At 48.0% G+C, this 12,179-nt stretch overlaps 1 protein-coding gene across 1 annotated transcript in view; it reads right to left on the bottom strand.

Annotated features, from left to right (window-relative positions):
• The window catches only part of LOC124709256 (dipeptidyl peptidase 1-like), a 105,498-nt gene extending 93,593 nt beyond the window's left edge, over positions 1 to 11,905 (bottom strand). The window contains exon 1 of the mRNA XM_047240826.1: positions 11,810 to 11,905. The gene's annotated coding sequence lies outside the window, so the exon portion shown is untranslated. The remainder of the gene's footprint in view (positions 1 to 11,809) is intronic.
• Between the last annotated feature and the right edge of the window lie 274 nt (positions 11,906 to 12,179).

The raw sequence follows: 12,179 nt of genomic DNA, 5'->3' as shown, positions 1-12,179 counted from the left end.
TCCTGGGTCACAGACTTGCAGGGTCTCAGCCGTCGATGCGATTTTACGTGTACCAATCAGCGGTGTAAGGCTTCATATGCAGACTCTCTGATCCAGGATGTGGTGGTCCAGCTGGCTCCCGATCCTGAGGTCCATACTGCGGCGTTGAAACTCGACAACCCCTCCTTGGAAGAGATTCTCCGCATTGCCCACTCCTTTGAAATTGCTCAAGCGGCTAACGAGCCTCTTATGATGCGACCGCAGGTGGCGGCGATCGCGGCGTCATGGCGGGTTCCGCCCTTGCGACGTCGACGTGGCCCAGCCGACAGAGGCCAGCGCCATCGGGACTCCTCGTTGTCTGATGTCTCTATGGCATCGGCGCCTCCGGTAGCCCCTCGTCGCCGGTCGCGCGGCGCATTCCATCTTGCCCTCAGTGCTTTACTGCACATTCGCGGGCTGATTGTCCCTATCGCTGGAAAACGTGCACGCTGTGTAACAAGGAGGGCCACAACCGATCGGTTTGTCATAGTAGCTCGACTCGCTCCAGTCTTGCCCCCCTGGGCCTCAAGATACAGTCCATACTCTGCAATCGGTCGTCCCACAGGACAACCCGTCAGCGTGGAAGCTTTTCCTTACACTCAGCATTTTCACGGAGGATGTCAGTTTTCAGGTCGACACTGGGGCTACCGTCTCCCTGATTAATATGGCGACATATATCTGGCTGGGCTCTCCTGTGTTGTCGCCTCCCTCTCGCTGTTTGGTCAACTACGGAGACAGTTCCATTCCCCTTTGTGGGCAGTTCGTCGTCCAGGCGATGTACAAGTGTGTTCCCCTCTTTGTCGTCGACCATCCGTCGGCTTCGAATATATTTGGCCTGGATGCGTTTCAACTGTTTGGGTTTTCAATTTCCGACGAAGTTAAAGTCGTTTCCACGGCTGTTCCCTTTCGGGACTTGGACGATCTGTGCTCCGCTTTTGCGTCGTTGTTTTCACCAGTTCTCGGATGTGCTTCCGGCTTTCAGGCACACATCACCCTACTGTCGGATGCACAGCCTCGCTTTTTCCGGGCCTGGCCCCTTCCGGTGGCCTTACGACCCGCAGTCAAGCAGGAACTTGATCGGCTCCATGCCGCTGGCGTGCTGGAGCCTGTCACTTACAGTGCATGGGAGACGCCACTGGTGGTCATACGGAAACCCAATGGGTCCTTTCGACTGTGTGGGGACTTTGGTGCTACAGTCAATGCTCAGTTCCTCATTGACACTTACCCCATCCCCCAGCAGGAAGACCTTCTAGCTAAGCTTGCCGCGGGAGAGTATTTTTCCGAGATCGACCTGGCTGAGGCATACCACCAGGTGCCCTTGGACACCGAATCTCAGAACATCATGGTTGTCAACACATCTTTCGGATTGTATAAATACAAGCGCCTTCCCTTTGGTGTCTCTTCAGCGCCAGCCATTTTCCAGCGATTCTTGGAGCAGCTTACGCAACCTATCCCTGCCTGTGTGAATTATCTGGATGACATCTTGGACACTGGGCGTTCCCTCCAGTAACATTTGCAAAACCTCAGCGCCTTATTTCACGCTCTGCAGTCTGCTGGTTTACGCTGTCAGCTGGACAAGTGTTGTTTTTTCAACCGGAAGTGGAATGCTTAGGCCACTGGCTTAGCAAAGATGGCATTTTTGGGCAAGGCTACTTATTACTTAAAGTTCTTGCCCCAGGATGCCTCCGTTGTTCAACCCCTCAATCACTTGCGTCCCAAAGGGGTGCCTTTTGAGTGGACCCCTGCCTGTGACCAGGCTTTTTTCCATTTAAAGGCAATGCTGAAGTCCGCCCCTTGTCTTACTCCCTTTTCTCCAGACCGCCCCTTGGTTGTGGTGACTGATGCGTCGGCATACGGTATTGGGGCCACTCTTGCACACCGGGACGCCGACGGCTGCAAACAGCCTATCGCTTATGCCTGTAAGACGTTGACCCCAACACAATGGAACTACTCCCAAATTGAAAAGGATGCTCTGGCGATCGTGTTCGCTGCCCAAAAATTTCACACTTATCTCTTTGGGGCAACTTTCACCCTCCTGACAGTCCATAAACCCTTGGTTACACTTTTCAGACCCCACTTTCACCTTCTGGAGCGGACGGCTCAACGTCTCCAGCGCTGGGCATTGTTTATACGTAATTACGCTTACACCATCCGATACAATCCTACCGCCCACCATGCTAACGCAGATGCTTTGTCACCTCTCCCACTGGGCCCCGATTCTGCCTTTGACCAACAGGAGGTCCTCTGCTTTCATATTGATTCTGTCTGCCGGGATGCGCTGGACAGTCTGCCTCTTATGGGTGCTCACATTGCCGCGGCTAGCTGCCACGACCCTGTATTGCGGCAGTTTCTCAACTATGTGGTCCACAGATGGCCGTCCTATGTCACTCGTCGAGTGCAGTCAGATTTCAGCCCCTGGCACCACTGTCACTCAGGCTCTCCATGGTCAATGATGTCCTTCTGTTGGCCACGGAGTCCGATGCCCATCGGGAGGTCATCCCTCCAGCATTGTGGCTTCGAGTGCTCAGTTTGTTACACCGCAGGCACTGGGGTATGTCCCGTATGAAAGTTTTGGTTCGCCGGCATGTGTATTGGCCCGGCATCGATGGCGATATTGAGTGCATGGTCCGTGGGTGCACTGTCTGTGTGCGTCACCAGGTGGTCACCCTCAGTCCCTTGCACCCTAGCCTGTGCCTCGCTGGCTCTGGGATCGCATCCATATCGATGTTGCGGGTCCGTTTTTGTTGTCCATGTGGTTACTCATCGTTGATGCCTACTCCAAATACCCATATGTTGTCCGAATGGCATCCACCACCACGGAGGCTACACTCACGGCCCTGGCCCAGGTTCTCGCCATTGAGGGTCTGCCCCACACATTGGTCTCCGATAATGGTCCCCAATTCCCGGCGTCCTCCTTCCACGACTTCTGTCAGGCCAATGGTATCAAAAATATCTGTAGCCCACCTTTCCACCCTTCATCCAATGGCGCATCAGAGAGGCTTGACCGCACTTTTAAACAACAGTTGACTAAGGTGGTCGACACAACTATGTTGAACATCACCCTGTTTTTGAGCACCTATCACGCTATGCAGTCGCAGTCCGGTGGAGCTCCTTCATGGGCGACAGCCGCGGACCCTGCTCAATTTGCTGATGCCATCCTCCTCTCGCCCCCACTCCCTGCCCTCGCGGCAGTACGCCCCTGGAACGGCCGTGTGGGCCCGCGAGTACGGGCTCAAGGCACTTGCCACGGTCGTCGCGGCGTGTGACGTCGGCGCAGACATCGAAAGGCATGGAACGCCTCCATCATATCAGCTCCGCCCACGTGCCGCCGCGGGACTCGCGCCGCCGCCTCTGTCCCTACCTCCTTCAGGTACGGACGTGGTCCTCGAGTCGCCGTCCCTGCCCCCGGTTGCCGTTTCCCCGAGGCCTGCCGCCGGCCCTCTCCGCCTCCGGGTGGATCGGCGGCTCCCTTCGCCGCCCTGGACTCTGGATCGGCTGTCATGGATACCTCGGGCGTCCCTTCCTCCCCCCCCCCCCTCCCCCCAATAGCGGTTGATGAGCCCGGCTCCTCTTCCCACTGCCGCCCACCTCGGCACCGTCCGGGGCGTTTCTGCTCCTACGCGCAGGTTTCAGGGGGGAGGGATCTGGTACCGCACGCCGCGGAATTTGAAACCCCGCCAGACGTCATGGACGTCGAAGACCCATAGAGGTCTCTGTACCACCGCGCCATCAGCCGTGGCGGCGCGCGCCTCCTGGCCCGCATTTAGAGTGAGGGCGCCACAGTGGAATACGTAGTTGCAGCAGCCAATAGCGGCGTCCCCGATCAAGTACTTAAGCACCTACCTGTCGCTCAGCTTGCTAGTCTAACCTCTCATGCGTCTCAGGACATATCGCCTCGCATTAGACAGCGTTTTGACTTTCGTGTTTTCTTTACGCGTGTGTGTGTTTGTCCTTAGGATAATTTATGTAAAGTAGTGTGTAAGCTTAGGGACTGATGAACTTAGCAGTTAAGGTCCATAAGATTTCACACTCATTTGAATATTTTTTTAAACTGTATGAAACGCCTTGCGGAAGTCAAGAAACACGGAATCTACCTGGGAACCCGTGTCTGTGACCCTCTGAGTCTCGTGGACGAATAGCGCGAGCTGGGTTTCTCACGATCGTCTTTTTCGAAACCTATGCTGATTCCTACAGAGTAGATTTCTGGTCTTCAGAAAAGTCATTATACCCAAACATAATACGTATTCCAAAATTCTATAACTGATCGACGTTAGAGTTATGGGTCTATAGTTCTGCACATCTGTTTGACGTCCCTTCTTGAAAACGGGGATGACCTGTGCCCTTTTCCAATCTTTTGGAAAGTTACGCTCTTCTAGAGACCTACGGTACACCGCTGCAAGAAGGGGGGCAAGTTTCTTCGTATACTCTGTGTAAAATCGAACTAGTATCCAATCAGGTCCTGCGGCCTTCCTCTTTTGAGCGATTTTAATTGTTTTTCTATCCCTCTGCCATCTATTTCGATATCTACCATTTTTTCATCTAGAGAACGAACTACAGTTCAGTCTTCCTCTGTGAAACAGCTTTGGAAAAAAGACATTTGATATTTCGGCTTTTAGTCTGTCATCCTCTGTTTCAGTACCATTTTGGTCACAGTGTGTCTGAACATTTTGTTTTGATGCACCTACCGCTTTGACATAAGACCAAAATTTCTTAGGATTTTCTGCCAAGTCAGTACGTAGAACTTCACTTTCGAATTCGTTGAACTCCTCTCGCATAGTTCACCTCAAACTACATTTCGCTTCGTGTAATTTTTGTTTGTAGCCAAAACAGTGGGGAATAATATGGTTATTGGAATCCTTAATAAGACCATGTAGGTTGCAGTAAGTACTGGGAGATGAAGAAGCTTGCACAGAATAGAGTAGCACGGAGAGCTGCATCAAACCAGTCTCAGGACTGAAGACCACAACAACAACAACAAGAATAAGACCATCCTGCTTCCAGAAAAAAAATGTATTGCATTACTTACTAAACGCCCCTCGTATTTGCATGTTAAGTGAATAATAATTGCTCTCGCTACGATATATTAACAGAACGAGTCAGTGTTACAGTTATAAACTGCTGTGCAGAACTTAAGGGCGAGACAGATACAGTAACGTGGCATATTAACTACTCGGTGGAAATAAATGAATGTACAGAAATATGTTGCCAGACGTCTCCCAATCGCGCACAGAAAGCTGGACGTCACATAGCATTAGGTCAGCGTGACTACAACGCCAAATGGGGCTGGCCCGGCAACACGAGGCTCTTGAAGTAACGGGTAAAGATAGTGAGCGTCGATCAGGGAGCAGTTACGGTGCATTGTAGTGGCGGTCTTCATTCCAACATAGTCCAGAGACAACATATGTATGACTTCACACAGGGGACGAATCTTGGGGAAAATGGAAGAAGGACGAATGACGACAAGTGTAGCCCAGGAGACTGGTACTGCTCGTAACAGTGTTTCACATGCATGTGGAGCCCGAAGGAGAGCAGTTGGTCGACCACGGCAAGCTACAACATAAGATGACCGCTACATTGTGCGACAGACAGGAAGGGACCCACGTCAAATAGTGGGTGCAATTGCAGCCACATTTAAGGCACACTGTCGCACGTCCCACAGTGGCACAGTGACTGCATGGGGGTGATCTCATCGTCCGACGTGTGCTAGGCTGAGTTGCGTTGACACCTGTACTTCTGCGACGGTGTTTGCGATTGTGCCAAGACCAGAGGGGCTGGACCAACGAGGAGTGGGATCACATGCTCTTCTCGGATAACAGATTCAATCCAAGTAATGATTCTAGACGCACATCATATGATGAGAAGTGAAAACGTAATGCACCCAGGAACATTGTGGAACATGATCGTTTTGATAGTCCACGTGTTATGATGTTGGGAGGAGTAATGCTGCATTTGCTTGCTGATCTGCAAATCTTTGAATACGGGACACTCGCCAGTCAACGTTATCGCGAGAATGTAACCCATCCCCCACGTTCGCCTTTTCAGAGGCGCATTCGACCTTGACTTCATTTTTCATGGATGACAACGTGTTATCCCATCGAATAGCACAGTTGGAGGAGCTCTTGAAACGAGAGGATATCCTGCGAATGGACTGGCCTACCCGTTCCCAAACTTGAATACCACCTAACGTGTGGGCTCCGTTGAGAAGACGTATTGTAGGACGTCCACATGCACAACAGCTGTCAACCACAGTGGTGGAGGAATAGGATGCTTTTCCACAAGAACAACTCGTTATCAACATTGTGTTTAGAATGAGGGCATGTTACAGAGTATGTTTTGCTGTCCGCAGTGATCACACACCCAATTAAGAATCATGTCCCGCCTTTTGTAATGTTCAGTCGACGACCCTAAATCGCGGTATGAAATTACAATGTAGTCCAATTGGCTGCTTACAGGCGTTGAAAATATCAACGGAGACAGTGGAAAATTTGTGTCCCGACTGGGACTCGAACCCGGGATCTCCTGCTTACCTGGCACACGATCTATCCGACTGAGCCACCGAGGACACAGGGGATAGGGACTTATCTCTGGCACGCTCCCCTTGAGACCCACACTCGTCTCCGAAAGAACAGATACCATCTTCATATAAATCGCAGCGATCACAATGTACTTAAATGTTACACTACTGGACATTAAAATTGCTACACCACGAAGATTAATTGCTACAGACGCGAAATTTAACCGACAGGAAGAAGATGCTGTGATATGTAAATGATTAACTTTTCAGTGCATTCACACAAGTTTGGCGCCGGTGGAAAGTTTCCAACCGATTTCTCATACACAAACAGCAGTTGACCGGCGTTGCCTGGTGAAACGTTGTTGTGTTGCCTCGTGTAAGGAGGAGAAATGCGTACCATCACGTTTCCGACTTTGATAAAGGTCGGATTGTAGCCTGTTGCGATTGCGGTTTATCGTATCGCGACATTGCTGCTCGCGTTGGTCGAGATCCGATGACTGTTAGCAGAATGTGCAATCGGTGGATGCAGGCCGTCTCGATCCCTGAGTCAACAGATGGGGACGTTTGCAAGGAAACAACCATCTGCACGAGCAGTTCGACGGCGTTTGCAGCAGCATGGACTATCAGCTCGGAGACCATGGCTGCGGTTACCCTTGACGCTGAATCACAGACAGGAGCGCCTGCGATGGTGTATTCAACGACGAACCTGGGTGCACGAATGGCAAAATGTCATTTTTTTCGGATGAATCCAGGTCCTGTTTACAGCATCATGATGGTCGCTTCCGTGTTTGGCGACATCGCGGTGAACGCACATTGGAAGCGTGTATTCGTCATCGCCATACTGGCGTATCACTCGGCGTGATGGTATGGGGTATCATTGGTTACACGTCTCTGTCACCTCTTGCTCGTATTGACGGCACTTTGAACAGTGGACATTACATTTCAGGTGTGCTACGACCCGTGGCTCTACCCTTCATTCGATTCCTACGAAACCCCACATTTCAGGAGGATAATACACGACCGCACGTTGCAGGTCCTGTACGGGCCTTTCTGGATGCAGAAAATGGTGCCCGAGCAACTGGCTCGTCACAATACGCCAGTCACTACTCTTGATGAAGTGTGGTATCGCGTTGAAGCTGCATGGGCAGCTGTACCTGTACGCGCCATCCAAGCTCTGTTTGACTCAATGCCCAGGCGTATCAAGGCTGTTATTACGGCCAGAGGTGGTTGTTCTGGGTACTGATTTCTCAGGATCTATGCACCCAAACTGCATGAAAATGTAATCACACGTCAGTTCTAGTATAATATATTTGTCCAATGAATACCCGTTTATCAACTGAATTTCTTACGGTGTAGCAATTTTAATGGCCAGTAGTGTATTTCGGTTCGTTTCAATGCAAATTTCTTTCAGTTACCTTCTGTACTATACTAAAGCAGTTGTTTCTATGTATAGTCCAAGATTCATCGAGCTGCCAGTCACACATCTTGGAAAACTGCTCTGTCTGTAAGTTTTGCACATCAGTGTAGTACATCTTACTGCGCTAATGTATAAGTTCGTAGCGTTTTCCTTAAGTTTAATAAACAAAACATATATACATAACAAGGTCTTCAGTTACCAATTACATATTCTCTTTCACTATTTGCAACAGTCTACCAACGCTTCGGTAACTTTTCGATTCCAGGACTGTAGAAATCGCATGGTTTTGAGGCGAAGAACTCGTCGAGTCTTGCTCGGAGCGCGTTTTCATCTGGAAAGGAGGTACGTTGAAGCGGCTCGATGGGGAGCGAAAAAAGTGAAAATCTGAGGGCGCAAGATCAGATGAATAAGACAGGTGCGGAATGACTTGCCAACCCAACTTCTTCATAGCGCTTTTTGTCAGTCAAGTAGCGGGCGGACGTTATCGTGGAGGAGCATCACTTCATGCAGTCTCCCTGGTCGTTGTTCCTGAACTGCTTCTGCAAGACGTCTTTGTTGTTGACAGTAAATGTCAGCAGTGATGGTTACACTCCGGGGAAGCAATTCGTAGTGCACCGCACCATCGCTGTTTCCCACACATATATAACGTTATCGTCTATGGATGCGCGTAGGTCTTTGTAAGGGTAGTTGCTGCTTTGTCTGGGCTTTGCCATTACATTATGTTCCCTGTGTTAGCGTAAAGAAACCATTTATTGTCACCAGTAACGATACAGGATAGGAACGGTCATGTTGTTCACGAGCCAATTGATGACGAGCAAGCAGAGATGTATTTTTGAACCTTCCCCACTGCATGGCCGAATGATCGCAGTTCACCACATTTGCCAATTCTCGTATACACTGACGTGGATCATTGTGGATTAATGCGTTAAAACGCTCGTCATAAAACCCCGGAGGTCTCCCCGAACGCGGAGATTCAGCAATGTCAAAACGATCCTCCTTAAAACGAGAAAACCATTTTCTTGGCGTACTCTGTCTAATGGCATTATCTCCATACATGGCGCGTCCGCTGCTGTCACCCCTCTATCGAACTAAAACAGAAGAATATGTCGAAAATGTTCCAATTTCTAGACTTGGCACACCATTTTATAGAGTCACATCTCCACTCTATCTCCAAATGAGAAACTGACATTATGTAGACTCAGATGCAGCGAACTACAAATAAAAAAATGAGAAGCGATAAATGAACCAATTGTTGTTGCTGTGGTCTTCAGTCCTGTGACTGGTTTCATGCAGCTCTCCATGCTACTCTATCCTGTGCAAGCTGCTTCATCTCCCAGTACGTACTGCAGCCTACATCCTTCTGAATCTGCTTAGTGTATTCATCTCTTGGTCTCCCTCTACGATTTTTACCCTCCACGCTGCCCTCCAATACTAAATTGGTGATCCCTTGATGCCTCAGAACATGTCCTACCAACCGATCCCTTCTTCTAGTCAAGTTGTGCCACAAACTCCTCTTCTCCCCAATTCTATTCAATACCTCCTCATTAGTTACATGATCTACCCATCTAATCTTCAGCATTCTTCTGTAGCACCACATTTCGAAAGCTTCTGTTCTCTTCTTGTCCGAACTATTTATCGTCCATGTTTCACTTTCATACATGGCTACACTCCATACAAATACTCTCAGAAACGACTTCCTGACACTTAAATCTGTACTCGATGTTAACAAATTTCTCTTCTTCAGAAACGCTTTCCTTGCCATTGCCAGTCTACATTTTATATCCTCTCTACTTCGACCATCATCAGCTATTTTGCTCCCAAAATAGCAAAACTCCTTTACCACTTTAAGTGTCTCATTTCCTAATCCAATTCCCTCAGCTTCACCTGATTTAATTAGACTACATTCCATTATCCTCGTTTTGCTTTTGTTGCTGTTCATCTTATATCCTTCTTTCATGACACATCCACATGCACAACAAAAACGCTGCAAACTTATGCACCAACCTAATATTAGCGGATGATATCGGTACATGTTGGCCAATTACATGGTTTCTTTACGATTTTTTAAAAATGTTTTATGTTTGTTTTTGTTTCTCATCTTCTATAAAACGCACACACAAATCACAGTAGTACACTGTTGCGGCCGATGTGGCCGTGCGGTTTTAGGCGCTTCAGTCTGGAACCGCGTGACCGCTACGGTCGCAGGTTCGAATCCTGTCTCGGACACGGATTTGTGTGATGTCCATAGGTTAGTTAGGTTTAAGTAGTTCTAAGTTCTAGGGGACTGATAACCACAGATGTTAAGTCCCATAGTGCTCAGAGCCATTTGAACCATTTTTAGTACACTGTTAGAAATTCTTCTAGAGAGTAGAAGTTGTCAACCACATATGACTTCAGTTTGTGTTTGAAGTTAATTTTATTATCCACTTAATTCATAAATTCATTACATCACTGAATACATATAAGATTTTTGTAGCTGAATACCGCATTCATTTCTGTCACGTTAAGTCTGAGTGACGCAGACTGTCATTTTTCCTTTTAGTATTATACTTACCGACGTTACAATTGTACAACAAGCTAAATAATGAAATGTGCTGTGATGCTGCTATCAGTATGCTCAGCCGTTTAAAAAACAGTCTACAAGAGAGGACACCACACATTATCATTATTGCACAGTTCGGCGCAACAAACATTTTTTCTCCTCGGGTGACGAGTTAGCGCAGAATATGGAGCCATAAGCTTTTAGTGAATAAAAATAAGGCAAGTAAGTCGCCTTTTTCTACACTTCCATTTCCAGAGTCTGATATTTCCTGCAGCACAAGAATTACAGAGGTTAGTCATTTAGGAAGATCTGTAATACCTGGCTATACAGTTCATGTTCTTATCAACACAAGCAGTTAAGGATTTAGAATATTGTGTTTCATTTAATTATTTTCTCCCACGCATTATTTCTAATGATGCGGCCTGGCCTATTGCACCACTGAATGACACATATTGTGACAATTCGTTTGCAGAGAAGCAGCTGTTAATTTGAAAAATTGTCCGGGTGCGACTAAGACACCCACGCTGAGGGTTTCTTACAAACTTAATTATGTATACAGACAATTCATTCCCCCCCGGGAATAGAGTATCCCGACCACTTCTGCCTGTTAGTCGACTCTGATACAAGCAAGATATCGGTCCCAGGGACACCAAGACTTTAGAGAAAGTTTTAATTTTAATAGTATAATTGTAAAAAAAATCATGTAGTAGGCAGGCGACCATTATTATAATAATCAGCAGTTCTCCATTCAGGTAATAAAAGTCAAACATCAGGCAAGGAATGCAGGCCGCTGTGGCCAAGCGGTTCTAGGCGCTTCAGTCTGGAACCGCTACGGTCGCAGGTTCGAATCCTGCCTCAGGCATGGATGTATGTGATGTCCTTAGATTAGTTAGGTTTAAGTAGTTTTAAATTCTAGGAGACTGATGACCTCCACTGTTTAACAGTGCTCAGAGCCATTTTTGAAGGCAAGGAATACAAATGTTTGTTTCACATACAACTTGAAACGATCTACGTGCAGTAAGTGCTCCTGGATATCTGATGAGGGATAAATTCCGAAACGCGTCATGTGAGCAGTAAAGGGATTCCTTGCCTGATGTCTGACTATTACCATTGCGATCCAGTCAACCTGAATGCAGAACTACTGATAGTTTTGATTTCGAGTTTGACGTCGGATAACAGATGACAAAAGAAATATTTTTTCGCATGATATAATGAAACATTAACAATATCCGTATTTTTTTCCTTTGGTTGTTCTGTGAAACTTTGCTTCTTGCCTAATCGCACGATTCTAGTCCAACAGGAAAGAAGCTGTGATTACCTAGATTTGTCAGGCGTAATGCTTGTTGATGCTCTTCACGGCTATACTGCCGGACGACACGATATCGACATTGCAACTGGCCACCATCTTCAGGTGAGATTGGAGGTGCACAATCACGCCGGAACTGAGGTAACATCAGATGCGGCGACTCCTTTATACCCCGAGAACTAGCTGCTGCGCGTGCGCGAGAAGTGAAAGGGCTGTTCTCTGCGAAGCGGAGAATTGCCGCGCCGCGCCGCCCGTGGCAGGAACTAACAAAAGCGATGAATCGCACGTTAAGATGTAGCCGTTCGAAAACTAGGACGTTGTTTTTTTGTATCTGATAAAGTAGGATGCCACACCTCGCTTAAAGAAAAACCTATCTCTCTAT

Source organism: Schistocerca piceifrons, chromosome 1, assembly GCF_021461385.2.
Source record: "Schistocerca piceifrons isolate TAMUIC-IGC-003096 chromosome 1, iqSchPice1.1, whole genome shotgun sequence".
Taxonomy (NCBI): domain Eukaryota; kingdom Metazoa; phylum Arthropoda; class Insecta; order Orthoptera; family Acrididae; genus Schistocerca; species Schistocerca piceifrons.
The sequence above is the reverse complement of the archived record's forward strand: the minus strand, read 5'-3'. Positions and strand labels throughout refer to the sequence as shown.